Source organism: Carassius auratus, unplaced genomic scaffold (assembly GCF_003368295.1).
Source record: "Carassius auratus strain Wakin unplaced genomic scaffold, ASM336829v1 scaf_tig00217305, whole genome shotgun sequence".
Classification (NCBI taxonomy): Eukaryota; Metazoa; Chordata; class Actinopteri; order Cypriniformes; family Cyprinidae; genus Carassius; species Carassius auratus.
Window position 1 is genome coordinate 1 of NW_020528991.1, and position 15,000 is coordinate 15,000.

General features: G+C 45.3%; 13 non-coding genes across 13 annotated transcripts; all 13 read right to left on the reverse strand.

The window, feature by feature from the left end:
- Positions 1 to 8,154: 8,154 nt before the first annotated feature.
- On the reverse strand, positions 8,155 to 8,234 carry trnal-uag (transfer RNA leucine (anticodon UAG)). Its single transcript has one exon. It is a non-coding gene; the product is annotated as a tRNA-Leu (tRNA).
- A 1,391-nt stretch (positions 8,235 to 9,625) lies between these two features.
- trnal-aag (transfer RNA leucine (anticodon AAG)) lies at positions 9,626 to 9,707 on the reverse strand. The gene has a single exon. It is a non-coding gene; the product is annotated as a tRNA-Leu (tRNA).
- Positions 9,708 to 10,125: 418 nt separating this feature from the next.
- On the reverse strand, positions 10,126 to 10,207 carry trnal-aag (transfer RNA leucine (anticodon AAG)). Its single transcript has one exon. It is a non-coding gene; the product is annotated as a tRNA-Leu (tRNA).
- Positions 10,208 to 10,606: 399 nt separating this feature from the next.
- trnal-uag (transfer RNA leucine (anticodon UAG)) lies at positions 10,607 to 10,688 on the reverse strand. The gene has a single exon. It is a non-coding gene; the product is annotated as a tRNA-Leu (tRNA).
- A 415-nt stretch (positions 10,689 to 11,103) lies between these two features.
- On the reverse strand, positions 11,104 to 11,185 carry trnal-aag (transfer RNA leucine (anticodon AAG)). The gene has a single exon. It is a non-coding gene; the product is annotated as a tRNA-Leu (tRNA).
- A 391-nt stretch (positions 11,186 to 11,576) lies between these two features.
- trnal-uag (transfer RNA leucine (anticodon UAG)) lies at positions 11,577 to 11,658 on the reverse strand. The gene has a single exon. It is a non-coding gene; the product is annotated as a tRNA-Leu (tRNA).
- A 415-nt stretch (positions 11,659 to 12,073) lies between these two features.
- On the reverse strand, positions 12,074 to 12,155 carry trnal-aag (transfer RNA leucine (anticodon AAG)). The gene has a single exon. It is a non-coding gene; the product is annotated as a tRNA-Leu (tRNA).
- Positions 12,156 to 12,547: 392 nt separating this feature from the next.
- Positions 12,548 to 12,629, reverse strand: trnal-uag (transfer RNA leucine (anticodon UAG)). The gene has a single exon. It is a non-coding gene; the product is annotated as a tRNA-Leu (tRNA).
- Positions 12,630 to 12,871: 242 nt separating this feature from the next.
- trnal-uag (transfer RNA leucine (anticodon UAG)) lies at positions 12,872 to 12,953 on the reverse strand. The gene has a single exon. It is a non-coding gene; the product is annotated as a tRNA-Leu (tRNA).
- Positions 12,954 to 13,368: 415 nt separating this feature from the next.
- trnal-aag (transfer RNA leucine (anticodon AAG)) lies at positions 13,369 to 13,450 on the reverse strand. Its single transcript has one exon. It is a non-coding gene; the product is annotated as a tRNA-Leu (tRNA).
- Positions 13,451 to 13,847: 397 nt separating this feature from the next.
- Positions 13,848 to 13,929, reverse strand: trnal-uag (transfer RNA leucine (anticodon UAG)). Its single transcript has one exon. It is a non-coding gene; the product is annotated as a tRNA-Leu (tRNA).
- Positions 13,930 to 14,343: 414 nt separating this feature from the next.
- Positions 14,344 to 14,425, reverse strand: trnal-aag (transfer RNA leucine (anticodon AAG)). Its single transcript has one exon. It is a non-coding gene; the product is annotated as a tRNA-Leu (tRNA).
- Positions 14,426 to 14,819: 394 nt separating this feature from the next.
- On the reverse strand, positions 14,820 to 14,901 carry trnal-uag (transfer RNA leucine (anticodon UAG)). Its single transcript has one exon. It is a non-coding gene; the product is annotated as a tRNA-Leu (tRNA).
- Between the last annotated feature and the right edge of the window lie 99 nt (positions 14,902 to 15,000).

Here is a 15,000-nt window from a genome sequence, read left to right on the forward strand (position 1 = left end):
TGTTGTTAGCTGTATGTTCATCCACTAAGGGCTGCCGTGGTGGTGCTGTTGTTAGCTGTATGTTCATCCACCTGAGGGTCTGCCGTGGTGGTGGCTGTTGTTAGCTGTATGATCATGCCACCTAAGGGGCTGCCGTGGTGGTGCTTTTGTTAGCTGTATGATCATCCACCTGAGTGGCTGCCGTGGTGGTGCTTTTGTTTAGCTGTATGATCATCCACCTGAGGGGCTGCCATGATGGTGTTGTTGTTAGCTGTATGATCGTCCACCTGAGGTGCCGCCGTGGAGGTGCTATTGTTATGAGCCCCTGCTCCCGAACGTTTGTTAATACCAAGTAACTCCATTTATTTATTTATTTATATTAAGAACTTTTTTTGATGCAGTTCGAAAGGATGGAAGAAAGGATGCTGGGATAAAAGGATGTCTGAGTGGGGGATGGGAGTCGAGGAAGGGAGGATATAGGAGGACGACAGGAGGTAGGGAAAGGAAGGGAGAGAGTGAAATTGAGAGGTAAAGAGAGGGTAGTATAGGTTGCAGGAAGGGTGGAAGAAGTGATGTTGGGATGAAAGGATGTTTGTGAGTGGGGTGTATTGCAAGATGCAGGGAGGGAGGTAGGGAGGGAGGGGGAGAATGGAAAGAGGTTTTGGAAATAGAATTGGAGGTTGAAGGAGACTGGTCTCTGTAAGCAAACACTATAGAATATGCAATGCTCAATAGGTAAGCCCTGTCTTCTGAATGAAAGAGACGAACAGTAAGTCAGTGCGTCACTACAGCTGCCATTTGAAGCGTCCCAGTTGCTATAGAACCAGTCAACGGTCTTAGACTGCTGACTGGTGCTGTTGTTAGCTGTATGATCGTCCAGCTGAGGGGCTGCCGTGGTGGTGCTGTTGTTAGCTGTATGATCGTCCACCTGAGGGGCTGCCGTGGTGGTGCTTTTGTTAGCTGTATGATCATCCACCTGAGGGGATGCCGTGGTGTTGCTTTTGTTAGCTGTATGATCATCCACCTGAGGGGCTGCCATGATGGTGTTGTTGTTAGCTGTATGATCGTCCACCTGAGGTGCCACCGTGGAGGTGCTATTGTTATGAGCCCCTGCTCCTGAACGTTTGTTAATACCAATTAACTCCATGTATTTATTTATTTATATTAAGAACTTTTCTTTGATGCAGTCCGAAAGGTCTAACTGAATCTGACATCATTATCACATGGTACAGCTGATTGGTTCTCTCCTGTATGGGTAGCTATTAATCTCTCTGCTCAACATTCAAACATATGACTAGTGCTTTTGCCGCATGCTTCAAGAAAGCGGAATCAATGTCTAAGATAAGTGAATGCTCTTCTAATCCATATCACTGTGTGTATTGCATGGTCTCTCTAATTACATCCAAAAATAAGCAACCGCAACTATAATAAAGTAAAAACAAAGTGTTATGCTAGCTGTTTGCATTGCATGCAGGAGCAAAATATTAAGCACATTAGCAGCATCTAAATGCAATTACCAGCTAAATCCTTAATGCATGTGCTTATACAGCTAGAACAAAATGCAGTTTAGAGCAAATGTAATCGCTCAAGGACATACCGATTGTAACTATCGAAATTCGACTCCATTTTAGAACCGACTGCAAATTTTACGATTCCTGCATTCGCTTTTCAATTTGATTAAAAACAAGTGCAGGAACGGAAAGAATTTGCACCCTGTCTGTGTGCAGCACAAAGGAAGGGCAAGTGCTTGCACACAAAGCAGCGGTCAGCGGAATGGTTTGTGTCCATTCTCGGACCATTCCATGTATTCCATCCAATATACAGAAAACTACATCAATATATCATCATGAACACGTTTTTGTCTTACCTGAACGTAAACAGATGAGAAAGAAAACACATGTACAGTATTTTTGCTTAAAGAGGCAACGTGCTGCCTGTCATTAAAAAAGAAAACTATGCAGTGTTTTTAAACGTTTGATTAGTTTCTTTATTTATTTATGATATTGCTAATTTATGTGTTTGTTCCTATCTCTTTTATTACTGAGTTTACTTCTCTTTAACACTTTAATATTTAAAATGTATATTAATCTAGTTGTTTTTGCTATGGTATTTTTTTAAAGCCCAGGCAAAATTCCTCTTGCAGTATTTTGTAGGCTGCTGATTTTTGATCATGTTATTCATCTGCAACAGCATGCTTTGTAAAAAGACAGAATACATGTTTATCATCTAAATGTTTTTTTTTATATTGGATTTTTTAAATCTTATTGGAATCGATAAGAATCGGAATCGATAAGCAGAATCTGATAAAATTCAAATGACCAAACCCTACCCTACCCTAATTGTAACAGACATGTAACAAGTTAAATGAAATAAGCATTCTTATGTATGCATTTTAGAGGGGGTTCACCATGTACATTGGCGTTATCTCACTGTTTACATTCCTTATTTCAAAAGTTGATGTTTCATTGTGATTAGTGTTTGGTTGATTTTTTAGCTGCACGCAGCATCAGAAGCATTAGCTTATCACGGTTATATCAATGACAGTGTTGTGGGAGAGAAATCATTAAGGCTGTTGTAGTCCCAAATAACATGCATTATGGCTGGTGTAGTTTGTAGAAATGTTGTTCGTGTGACGTTTGCTCTCACAGTGCTGTACAGTTCAGAAAATTGAGTGTCTAATTAGAGTTTGGTCAGCGTGTTAGCCCAGGCACACATAGGCACACATGAGGTTCACATGACTCTTTAGAGAAGCAGCAATATTTCTTACATGCTCACAGCAGCATGTTGTGGATGTATTTGCAGTAGCAAGTCTCTGTACTTGCTCTGCCACAGCAGCAGCATTGTAGCAGATCTATTCTGCCAAGACAAAATACATTAAAGGGGTCATATGATGCGATTTCAAGTTTTCCTTTCTCTTTGGAGTGTTACAGGCTGTTTGTGAATAGATAAGATCCATAAAGTTGCAACAACTAAAGTGATAAACCTGAAAAGATCTTATAAAACTTAAGACTCATCCCCGCCATTTAAACACACAGTGACACGTCTAGATCACTGTGTGGGAAGATTTGTATAACACCACCAAATGTTTACACAAAGAAAGAAGGTGTAACTTTGATTCTCACTGTAGTATTGTGCTACGCCTCCAAGTCATGGACATGCTGTGTGTTTTGTTGTCAAAGTGAAAATACTTTATTTTCATATCAGTATTCATCAGATGTCATCTTCCTCTGGATGCAGATTGTCTGTGGAAAGGATTTTTCTCATGTTTTTAGATGTCTTTAGGAGGCACTTTTCACTCTTCTCAAGTAGACAACCCAATTATCTGCAGCGGGGTAAGAAAAATAATATAAATGCAAACGGAAACCAGATAATTTTCTCACAAACCACTTTCCTTTTCATCATGCAGACACTGTAAATGTGACAAAATTGGTCTTTTTACACAGAATCCTGTAAATGAGGAGGCTGCATTAATTCATAGGACGTTAAATTTACATCAGAAGAGAACTTCTTTTTTTCATTTAATTTTGCCATATTAACATGCATATATATTTAAAGCAGTCACACTTTTAAAGGGACAAGTTGTAGGACCTGCCATAAGACGCAGACGCAGCGGCTCTTAGCTCTCCTGTTTGGTGTTTTTTTTTTTTTGTGTTTTTATATTTGTTTTCAAATTTGTTTGTCGAGACATGTAATGCATACATTGCCTACGAACGTCAGAACTTAATAGAGTATGGATCTCAGTGCAAGCGTACTAATTTTCAGTGGACTCACAACATACCGAAGGACATAGCAAGAGCACTGTGATCTCCATCGATTGTTATCAGACCATGCAGCTGATGCAGGTGGCGGACGGAGAGGAAGCAAAAATGAGGATGCAGGGCAGGACTAACGTTACTTGTTTGGCTACATAAACAACCGTTTAAACCACTGCTTCTGAGCATCTTTGTCACCATTGCCACATCAATAACTGCCAGATCCATAAATGGATGAGTTGGAGCTACAGTTAGCAATAAATTGTCTTGTTCAGGATTGCTGTCTGATGATAATAACTGAAACCTGGCTGCACACTGTAATTCCTTACGCTGCGGTCAAACTATCAGGACACGCAATCCACCAGCAGGAAAGAAACAAAGACTCATGTAAGAGCAGAGGAGGGGGACTTTGCATCTTTGTGCACAACGATTGGTGTAACAACAGCAATATTATAGACACGTACTGCTCGCCTGACTTAGAACTGATGTCTGTTATAAGTAGACTGTTCTATTTACAGAGAGAGCTAAAAGTAGTAATGCGGTGACTGCGGTGTACATCCCATCAGATGCTAATGCTAGTGCTGCTCTCACTCAGTTACATAGCACTATTTGTCGCGTTTCCACCGAATTACCCGGAACATTTGTACCAGGAACTTTTTTTCCAGGAACTTTCCCCCCCAGACCTGTTGCTTTCTGCATCTCCACCCCAGTGTAAAGTACCGGGAAGATTAGGCAAATAGACTGGTGACGTAGGTCTGCGCGATTCTCAATACAAAGTACCGCTGATTTAAAAAAAAGTATGCTGATTTTGGACGTGCATCCTCGGTAGTTAGTTCAGACTTTGTGCATTCGTCTCGGGAGTGTGATTTCCGCGACGACGCAAGTCCGGTAAATCTATAAACAGCAGTGTACTTGATAACTTCAGTCAGCTCGTCTTGGCTACTGCAATTTTCCTCTCTGTATATTTACAATAACACGAAATTGGATATCAAATACCACTGCCTCCTTTGGTTTTCATTTAAGCGTAATAACAGCTGCAGAAATGTACTTAGTTCAGGGATATGTGTATATGCAGCCATTACAATTAAACGAAATATTATATAAATTTGCCTTTTTTTATTTTCATTTTAACATATAGATAAATTGAATACAGACCAAAGAAAACCTGTTAGATTTTCCCGCAGCTGAATTATATTTTATGTTTAACCACTAAAGACACATCACAGCCAGCGGCACATATCAGAAGGTCTAGCCGAAGTGAGGCTGCTCTCTGCGGATACATGAGGACTGAGCTCCCGCTGATCGAGTGGAGCTCACCGTCTACGAGATCGGCGAAATATATTTTTAAATAGGCGCTGTCTTTATAAATAACCATAGATTTGAGTTTTTAAACAACTACATTCTCACCTGAAATACTTTTAAAATTACATTTCATGACACAGTAACAGTAATATTTGAAAATGATCCAAATAAATGGTGTTTGAACTCAACCAATGCTGCGTGAACTCAGATGGATTTGGCTACTGCAATTTTCCCCTCAGTATATTTACAATAAAACGATATCAATCAATCAATCACCTTTATTTATATAGTGCTTTAAACAAATACATTGCGTCAAAGCACTGAACAAACATTCATTTGGAAAACAGTGTCTCAATAATGCAAAATGATAGTTAAAGGCAGTTCATCATTGAATTCAGTTATGTCATCTCTGTTCAGTTTAAATAGTGTCTGTTTTTATTTGCAATCAAGTCAATGATATCGCTGTAGATGAAGTGACCCCAACTAAGCAAGCTAATATATAGGATATAGGATATAAAATACCACTGCCTCCTTTTGTTTTCATTTAAACATAAGAACAGCTGCAGAAATGTACTTAGTTCAGGGATATGTGTAATGTTATATACAGCCATTACAATGAAACGAAATATTAGACTTGCCTTTTTATTTTAATTTTAGCTTATAGATAAATTGAATACAGACCAAAGAAAACCGGTTAGATTTACCCAGCAGCTGAATTATATTTTATGTTTAACCACTAAAGAGACATCAGAGCCAGTGGCACATATCAGAAGGTCTATCCGGGGTAAGGCTGCTTCTCGTCGGATAGATGATCACTGAGCTCCCGCTGATCGTGTGGAGCTCACCGTCTTCGAGATCGGCGAAACACTTTTTTTAAATAGGCGCTCCCTTTATAAATAAACAAGATATGAGTTTTAAACAACTACATTCTAGCCTGAAATACTTTTAAAATTACATTTCATGACACAATAACAGTAATATTTTGAAAATGTTTATCCGAATAAATGGTGGTTAAACTCAACCAATGCTGCGTGAACTCAACCAATCAGGATGTTTAGCCCCAAAGTCCCGCCCCCGAAAGTTCCGGAACTTTGAAAAAGTACCACCTCGCCAGCAGGGACTTTCTGAGGGGCATTTTTTTACCCTGAACTTTATTTAGTTCCTGGTTCCTGCGGTGGAAACACAACAATTACCAGGCCAAAGTCCCTAGTTCCTGGGTAAAGTACGGAGTGCACATCATAGCGGGTTTAATCAGACATGTCTGAAAACAGTTCTACCTAAATTCAAGAGTGCAACCAGAGGGAAAACTAGACTGGATCATATGTATTCCAGCACTAAGTGTGCCTAGGGCCGCAGCCCTCCCACACCTGGGACAGTCAGATCACTAGTCGCCTTTCCACTCGGACCAGTGTGAGCCAGGGCTTAAAATGAGCCGGGCAGGGCTAATAGCCTCAGACCTGTAGCACCGAGGCCAAAATAGTGCTGCATTTCCACCATTGAGGCAGAAGCTCCTCTGCACTTCACTAAAACCAGCCGTTTACACGCCTGTCAGGAATAACGCCATGAAACCCCATCACTTCAGCAACAAATGCTGTTTTATAACAAAGTTCGGGAGGAACAGTCGCAGTTCATTAACCTGATTAACACAAGTGGAGACCAATCAGTAATCAACTCATGACAAGGTATAAATAACAGCAGAACCTACCTCTGTTCATTGACAGTTTTCAGCATCCCGGTTCGCGCTGTCTGTCATCTTATCACAGACGAAATTTTCCTTCCAGCAAGGAGATCCATACAAAAGGAGATTTTTCAGATCTGCTAATTTTGCTGACTATGATCATTAAACACGGCCGTTGAGCACCATCAAACGTCATCGCAACAGCGGCTCTTCTTGCCAAGCCACACGTCATGGCCAATTGACCGCGCAAAGCTCGAGCTCGCCTCGCTTGACACCACGATTGATCCGATCAAGACCGGGCTCTCTTTGACGCTAGAATCGCAGCACCAGCAGGCATTCAACCAGCCCGCTCCTCAGTTCTTACTGCAGCAAGCCTCTCTCACTTCCCGCCGTGGCTCAGCCTTTCACCGCAGCTTTTCCGGCCGAGGCGCAGTTTGAGGCCACCTCCTCTAGCGGCGCAGACCGTGCGTCATAAATCAATACATTTTCAGGTGAAGATGCTAAATACAGGTTTGCGGCTAGAAAGTAGTGCGGGAGCTGCATGGAGTTCCGATCACATATGTACGTGAAAATTTAGAACCAAATTGAGCCTTGGGCGCGTTCAAATATTTAAACTTCTGCAACCAGACCGCGTGCAAACACACTCGGCCACGCTACACTGCACTCCTGCGCTCTCCGGCTCGCTACGACAGGTGGAAGGCCTCCCTGATGCTGACTAGTGCGAAAAGCTGCATTCTAATCCTGTTTTTCGTAAAACAAACCTGATCCATAGCAGGTTAGGGCTTGCGGCAATGTTGCTGTCACAGCAAGTCTGAGGCGAGTTGTGCAGAACAGATCAACTAAAATCGTCAGCAATGAAACTTTCAGTAGTCACTTAACCACAGAGGAGAACAGTGCCCCGGGAGCAGGACTCAGTCTGACTGCTTTAGCAGAAAGGAGATAGGCTGAGCACCTGGCCGCTGAAAGGCAAAGTGTACTCTCACCACGTTTTCAGAACCTTCATCGAGTATACACAGGGCCTCTGTAATTAAAACCACAGCTGGCAGCGGTGGGATTCGAACCCACGCCCCCAGAGAGAAGAACAACAACGCTACCACACTAAGCCCTTTTCAATGAGTAAAACTGGCTGTTTCCATCCTTTTGCCTACTTATTGCTTTCCACTGTTATTTTTTTCAATGAGTAAAACTGGCTGTTTCCATCCTTTTGCCTACTTATTGCTTTCCACTGTTATTTTATTCAAGCGATTTTTCCTGTTTTGAAGTAACTTCACTGTGATTGTAAACTATTGACGTCCCTGCTTCAACACGGTGCATCTGTAAGGAAGGAGCAGAGGCCGTGACAGGCTTTCAGCACCGACTTGGCTAAATTGCAAGGAATGTAAAAGCGGCTGAATTTGGACGTTCACGCAGCATCACTTTGCGCAGCCTTCAAAAAGCATCTACTGGCAGCGGTGGGATTCGAACCCACGCCCCAGAGAGACTGGAGCCTAAATCCAGCGCCTTAGACCACTCGCCACGCTACCAGGTTGATATCTTTCCATTCCTTTTTCCGCCTTCCACCTTCCGGAAATAGAGGCAACGCTACCACACTAAGCCCTTTTCAATGAGTAAAACTGGCTGTTTCCGTCCTTTGCCTACTTATTGCTTTCCACTGTTATTTTTTTCAATGAGTAAAACTGGCTGTTTCCATCCTTTTGCCTACTTATTGCTTTCCACTGTTATTTTATTCAAGCGATTTTTCCTGTTTTGAAGTAACTTCACTGTGATTGTAAACTATTGACGTCCCTGCTTCAACACGGTGCATCTGTAAGGAAGGAGCAGAGGCCGTGACAGGCTTTCAGCACCGACTTGGCTAATTGCAAGGAATGTAAAGCGGCTGAATTTGGACGTTCACGCAGCATCACTTTGCGCAGCCACAGCAGTCTTCCAAAAGCATCAACTGGCAGCGGTGGGATTCGAACCCACGCCCCGAAGAGACTGGAGCCTTATCCAGCGCCTTGGACCGCTCGGCCACGCTACCTGCACCCCTGCGCTCTCCGGCTCGCTACGACGGTGGAAAGGCCTCCCTGATGCTGACTAGGGCGAAAAGCTGCATTCTAATCCTGTTTTTCGTAAAACAAACCTGATCCCTAGCAGGTTAGGGCTTGCGGCAATGTTGCTGTCACAGCAAGTCTGAGGCGAGTTCTGAAGAAACAGATCAACACAGGATTGACTAAAATCGTCAGCAATGAAACTTTCAGTAGTCACTTAACCACAGAGGAGAACAGTGCCCGGAGCAGGACTCAGTCTGACTGCTTTAGCAGAAAGGAGATAGGCCTGAGCACCTGGCCGCTGAAAGGCAAAGTGTACTCTCACCACGTTTTTCAGAACCTTCATCGAGTACACCAGGGCCTCGTAATTAAACCAGAGCTGGCAGCGGTGGGATTCGAACCCACGCCCCCAGAGAGACTGGAGCTAAATCCAGCGCCTTAGACCACTCGGCCACGCACCAGGTTGGATAGTTTCTTTCCATTTCCTTTTTCCGCCTTCCACCTTCCGAAATAGAGGCAACGCTACCACACTAAGCCCTTTTCAATGAGTAAAACTGGCTGTTTCCCATCCTTTGCCTACTTATTGCTTTCCCACTGTTATTTTTTCAATGAGTAAAACTGGCTGTTTCCATCCTTTTGCCTACTTATTGCTTTCCACTGTTATTTTATTCAAGCGATTTTTCCTGTTTTGAAGTAACTTCACTGTGATTGTAAACTATTGACGTCCCTGCTTCAACACGGTGCATCTGTAAGGAAGGAGCCGAGGCCGTGACAGGCTTTCAGCACCGACTTGGCTAAATTGCAAGGAATGTAAAAGCGGCTGAATTTGGACGTTCACGCAGCATCACTTTGCGCAGCCACAGCAGTCTTCCTAAAGCATCTACTGGCAGCGGTGGGATTCGAACCCACGCCCCCGAAGAGACTGGAGCCTTAATCCAGCGCCTTGGACCGCTCGGCCACGCTACCAGGTTGATAGTTTCTTTCCATTCCTTTTTCCGCCTTCCACCTTCCGGAAATAGAGGCAACGCTACCACACTAAGCCCTTTTCAATGAGTAAAACTGGCTGTTTCCATCCTTTTGCCTACTTATTGCTTTCCACTGTTATTTTTTTCAATGAGTAAAACTGGCTGTTTCCATCGTTTTGCCTACTTATTGCTTTCCACTGTTATTTTATTCAAGCGATTTTTCCTGTTTTGAAGTAACTTCACTGTGATTGTAAACTATTGACGTCCCTGCTTCAACACGGTGCATCTGTAAGGAAGGAGCAGAGGCCGTGACAGGCTTTCAGCACCGACTTGGCTAAATTGCAAGGAATGTAAAAGCGGCTGAATTTGGACGTTCACGCAGCATCACTTTGCGGCCAGCGTCTTCCAAAAGCATCTACTGGCAGCGGTGGGATTCGAACCCACGCCCCCGAAGAGACTGGAGCCTTAATCCAGCGCCTTGGACCGCTCGGCCACGCTACCCTGCACTCCTGCGCTCTCCGGCTCGCTAAGACCGGTGGAAAGGCCTCCCTGATGCTGACTAGGGCGAAAAGCTGCATTCTAATCCTGTTTTTCGTAAAACAAACCTGATCCCTAGCAGGTTAGGGCTTGCGGCAATGTTGCTGTCACAGCAAGTCTGAGGCGAGTTCTGAAGAACAGATCAACACAGGATTGACTAAAATCGTCAGCAATGAAACTTTCAGTAGTCACTTAACCACAGAGGAGAACAGTGCCCCGGGAGCAGGACTCAGTCTGACTGCTTTAGCAGAAAGGAGATAGGCTGAGCTGAACCTGGCCAGGCTGAAAGGCAAAGTGTACTCTCACCACGTTTTCAGAACCTTCATCGAGTACACACAGGGCCTCTGTAATTAAAACCACAGCTGGCAGCGGTGGGATTCGAACCCACGCCCCCAGAGAGACTGGAGCCTAAATCCAGCGCCTTAGACCACTCGGCCACGCTACCAGGTTGATAGTTTCTTTCCATTCCTTTTTCCGCCTTCCACCTTCCGGAAATAGAGGCAACGCTACCACACTAAGCCCTTTTCAATGAGTAAAACTGGCTGTTTCCATCCTTTTGCCTACTTATTGCTTTCCACTGTTATTTTTTTCAATGAGTAAAACTGGCTGTTTCCATCCTTTTGCCTACTTATTGCTTTCCACTGTTATTTTATTCAAGCGATTTTTCCTGTTTTGAAGTAACTTCACTGTGATTGTAAACTAATGACGTCCCTGCTTCAACACGGTGCATCTGTAAGGAAGGAGCAGAGGCCGTGACAGGCTTTCAGCACCGACTTGGCTAAATTGCAAGGAATGTAAAAGCTGCTGAATTTGGACGTTCACGCAGCATCACTTTGCGCAGCCTTCCAAAAGCATCTTACTGGCAGCGGTGGGATTCGAACCCACGCCCCCGAAGAGACTGGAGCCTTAATCCAGCGCCTTGGACCGCTCGGCCACGCTACCCTGCACTCCTGCGCTCTCCGGCTCGCGAAGACCGGTGGAAAGGCCTCCCTGATGCTGACTAGGGCGAAAAGCTGCATTCTAATCCTGTTTGTCGTAAAACAAACCTGATCCCTAGCAGGTTAGGGCTTGCGGCAATGTTGCTGTCACAGCAAGTCTGAGGCGAGTTCTGAAGAACAGATCAACACAGGATTGACTAAAATCGTCAGCAATGAAACTTTCAGTAGTCACTTAACCACAGAGAACAGTGCCCCGGGAGCAGGACTCAGTCTGACTGCTTTAGCAGAAAGGAGATAGGCTGAGCACCTGGCCGCTGAAAGGCAAAGTGTACTCTCACCACGTTTTCAGAACCTTCATCGAGTACACACAGGGCCTCTGTAATTAAAACCACAGCTGGCAGCGGTGGGATTCGAACCCACGCCCCCAGAGAGACTGGAGCCTAAATCCAGCGCCTTAGACCACTCGGCCACGCTACCAGGTTGATGGTTTCTTTCCATTCCTTTTTCCGCCTTCCACCTTCCGGAAATAGAGGCAACGCTACCACACTAAGCCCTTTTCAATGAGTAAAACTGGCTGTTTCCATCCTTTTGCCTACTTATTGCTTTCCACTGTTATTTTTTTCAATGAGTAAAACTGGCTGTTTCCATCCTTTTGCCTACTTATTTGCTTTCCACTGTTATTTTATTCAAGCGATTTTTCCTGTTTTGAAGTAACTTCACTGTGATTGTAAACTATTGACGTCCCTGCTTCAACACGGTGCATCTGTAAGGAAGGAGCAGAGGCCGTGACAGGCTTTCAGCACCGACTTGGCTAAATTGCAAGGAATGTAAAAGCGGCTGAATTTGGACGTTCACGCAGCATCACTTTGCGCAGCCTTCCAAAAGCATCTACTGGCAGCGGTGGGATTCGAACCCACGCCCCCGAAGAGACTGGAGCCTTAATCCAGCGCCTTGGACCGCTCGGCCACGCAACCCTGCACTCCTGCGCTCTCCGGCTCGCGAAGACCGGTGGAAAGGCCTCCCTGATGCTGACTAGGGCGAAAAGCTGCATTCTAATCCTGTTTGTCGTAAAACAAACCTGATCCCTAGCAGGTTAGGGCTTGCGGCAATGTTGCTGTCACAGCAAGTCTGAGGCGAGTTCTGAAGAACAGATCAACACAGGATTGACTAAAATCGTCAGCAATGAAACTTTCAGTAGTCACTTAACCACAGGAGAACAGTGCCCCGGGAGCAGGACTCAGTCTGACTGCTTTAGCAGAAAGGAGATAGGCTGAGCACCTGGCCGCTGAAAGGCAAAGTGTACTCTCACCACGTTTTCAGAACCTTCATCGAGTACACACAGGGCCTCTGTAATTAAAACCAGAGCTGGCAGCGGTGGGATTCGAACCCACGCCCCCAGAGAGACTGGAGCCTAAATCCAGCGCCTTAGACCACTCGGCCACGCTACCAGGTTGATAGTTTCTTTCCATTCCTTTTTCCGCCTTCCACCTTCCGGAAATAGAGGCAACGCTACCACACTAAGCCCTTTTCAATGAGTAAAACTGGCTGTTTCCATCCTTTTGCCTACTTATTGCTTTCCACTGTTATTTTTTTCCTGGCCACCTGGCCGCTGAAAGGCAAAGTGTACTCTCACCACGTTTTCAGAACCTTCATCGAGTACACACAGGGCCTCTGTAATTAAAACCACAGCTGGCAGCGGTGGGATTCGAACCCACGCCCCCAGAGAGACTGGAGCCTAAATCCAGCACCTTAGACCACTCGGCCACGCTACCAGGTTGATAGTTTCCTTTCCATTCCTTTTTCCGCCTTCCACCTTCCGGAAATAGAGGCAACGCTACCACACTAAGCCCTTTTCAATGAGTAAAACTGGCTGTTTCCATCCTTTTGCCTACTTATTGCTTTCCACTGTTATTTTTTTCAATGAGTAAAACTGGCTGTTTCCATCCTTTTGCCTACTTATTGCTTTCCACTGTTATTTTATTCAAGCGATTTTTCCTGTTTTGAAGTAACTTCACTGTGATTGTAAACTATTGACGTCCCTGCTTCAACACGGTGCATCTGTAAGGAAGGAGCAGAGGCCGTGACAGGCTTTCAGCACCGACTTGGCTAAATTGCAAGGAATGTAAAAGCGGCTGAATTTGGACGTTCACGCAGCATCACTTTGCGCAGCCTTCCAAAAGCATCTACTGGCAGCGGTGGGATTCGAACCCACGCCCCCGAAGAGACTGGAGCCTTAATCCAGCGCCTTGGACCGCTCGGCCACGCTACCCTGCACTCCTGCGCTCTCCGGCTCGCTACGACCGGTGGAAAGGCCTCCCTGATGCTGACTAGGGCGAAAAGCTGCATTCTAATCCTGTTTTTCGTAAAACAAACCTGATCCCTAGCAGGTTAGGGCTTGCGGCAATGTTGCTGTCACAGCAAGTCTGAGGCGAGTTCTGAAGAACAGATCAACACAGGATTGACTAAAATCGTCAGCAATGAAACTTTCAGTAGTCACTTAACCACAGAGGAGAACAGTGCCCCGGGAGCAGGACTCAGTCTGACTGCTTTAGCAGAAAGGAGATAGGCTGAGCACCTGGCCAAGGCTGAAAGGCAAAGTGTACTCTCACCACGTTTTCAGAACCTTCATCGAGTACACACAGGGCCTCTGTAATTAAAACCACAGCTGGCAGCGGTGGGATTCGAACCCACGCCCCCAGAGAGACTGGAGCCTAAATCCAGCGCCTTAGACCACTCGGCCACGCTACCAGGTTGATAGTTTCTTTCCATTCCTTTTTCCGCCTTCCACCTTCCGGAAATAGAGGCAACGCTACCACACTAAGCCCTTTTCAATGAGTAAAACTGGCTGTTTCCATCCTTTTGCCTACTTATTGCTTTCCACTGTTATTTTTTTCAATGAGTAAAACTGGCTGTTTCCATCCTTTTGCCTACTTATTGCTTTCCACTGTTATTTTATTCAAGCGATTTTTCCTGTTTTGAAGTAACTTCACTGTGATTGTAAACTATTGACGTCCCTGCTTCAACACGGTGCATCTGTAAGGAAGGAGCAGAGGCCGTGACAGGCTTTCAGCACCGACTTGGCTAAATTGCAAGGAATGTAAAAGCGGCTGAATTTGGACGTTCACGCAGCATCACTTTGCGCAGCCTTCCAAAAGCATCTACTGGCAGCGGTGGGATTCGAACCCACGCCCCCGAAGAGACTGGAGCCTTAATCCAGCGCCTTGGACCGCTCGGCCACGCTACCCTGCACTCCTGCGCTCTCCGGCTCGCGAAGACCGGTGGAAAGGCCTCCCTGATGCTGACTAGGGCGAAAAGCTGCATTCTAATCCTGTTTGTCGTAAAACAAACCTGATCCCTAGCAGGTTAGGGCTTGCGGCAATGTTGCTGTCACAGCAAGTCTGAGGCGAGTTCTGAAGAACAGATCAACACAGGATTGACTAAAATCGTCAGCAATGAAACTTTCAGTAGTCACTTAACCACAGAGGAGAACAGTGCCCCGGGAGCAGGACTCAGTCTGACTGCTTTAGCAGAAAGGAGATAGGCTGAGCACCTGGCCGCTGAAAGGCAAAGTGTACTCTCACCACGTTTTCAGAACCTTCATCGAGTACACACAGGGCCTCTGTAATTAAAACCAGAGCTGGCAGCGGTGGGATTCGAACCCACGCCCCCAGAGAGACTGGAGCCTAAATCCAGCGCCTTAGACCACTCGGCCACGCTACCAGGTTGATAGTTTCTTTCCATTCCTTTTTCCGCCTTCCACCTTCCGGAAATAGAGGCAACGCTACCACACTAAGCCCTTTTCAATGAGTAAAACTGGCT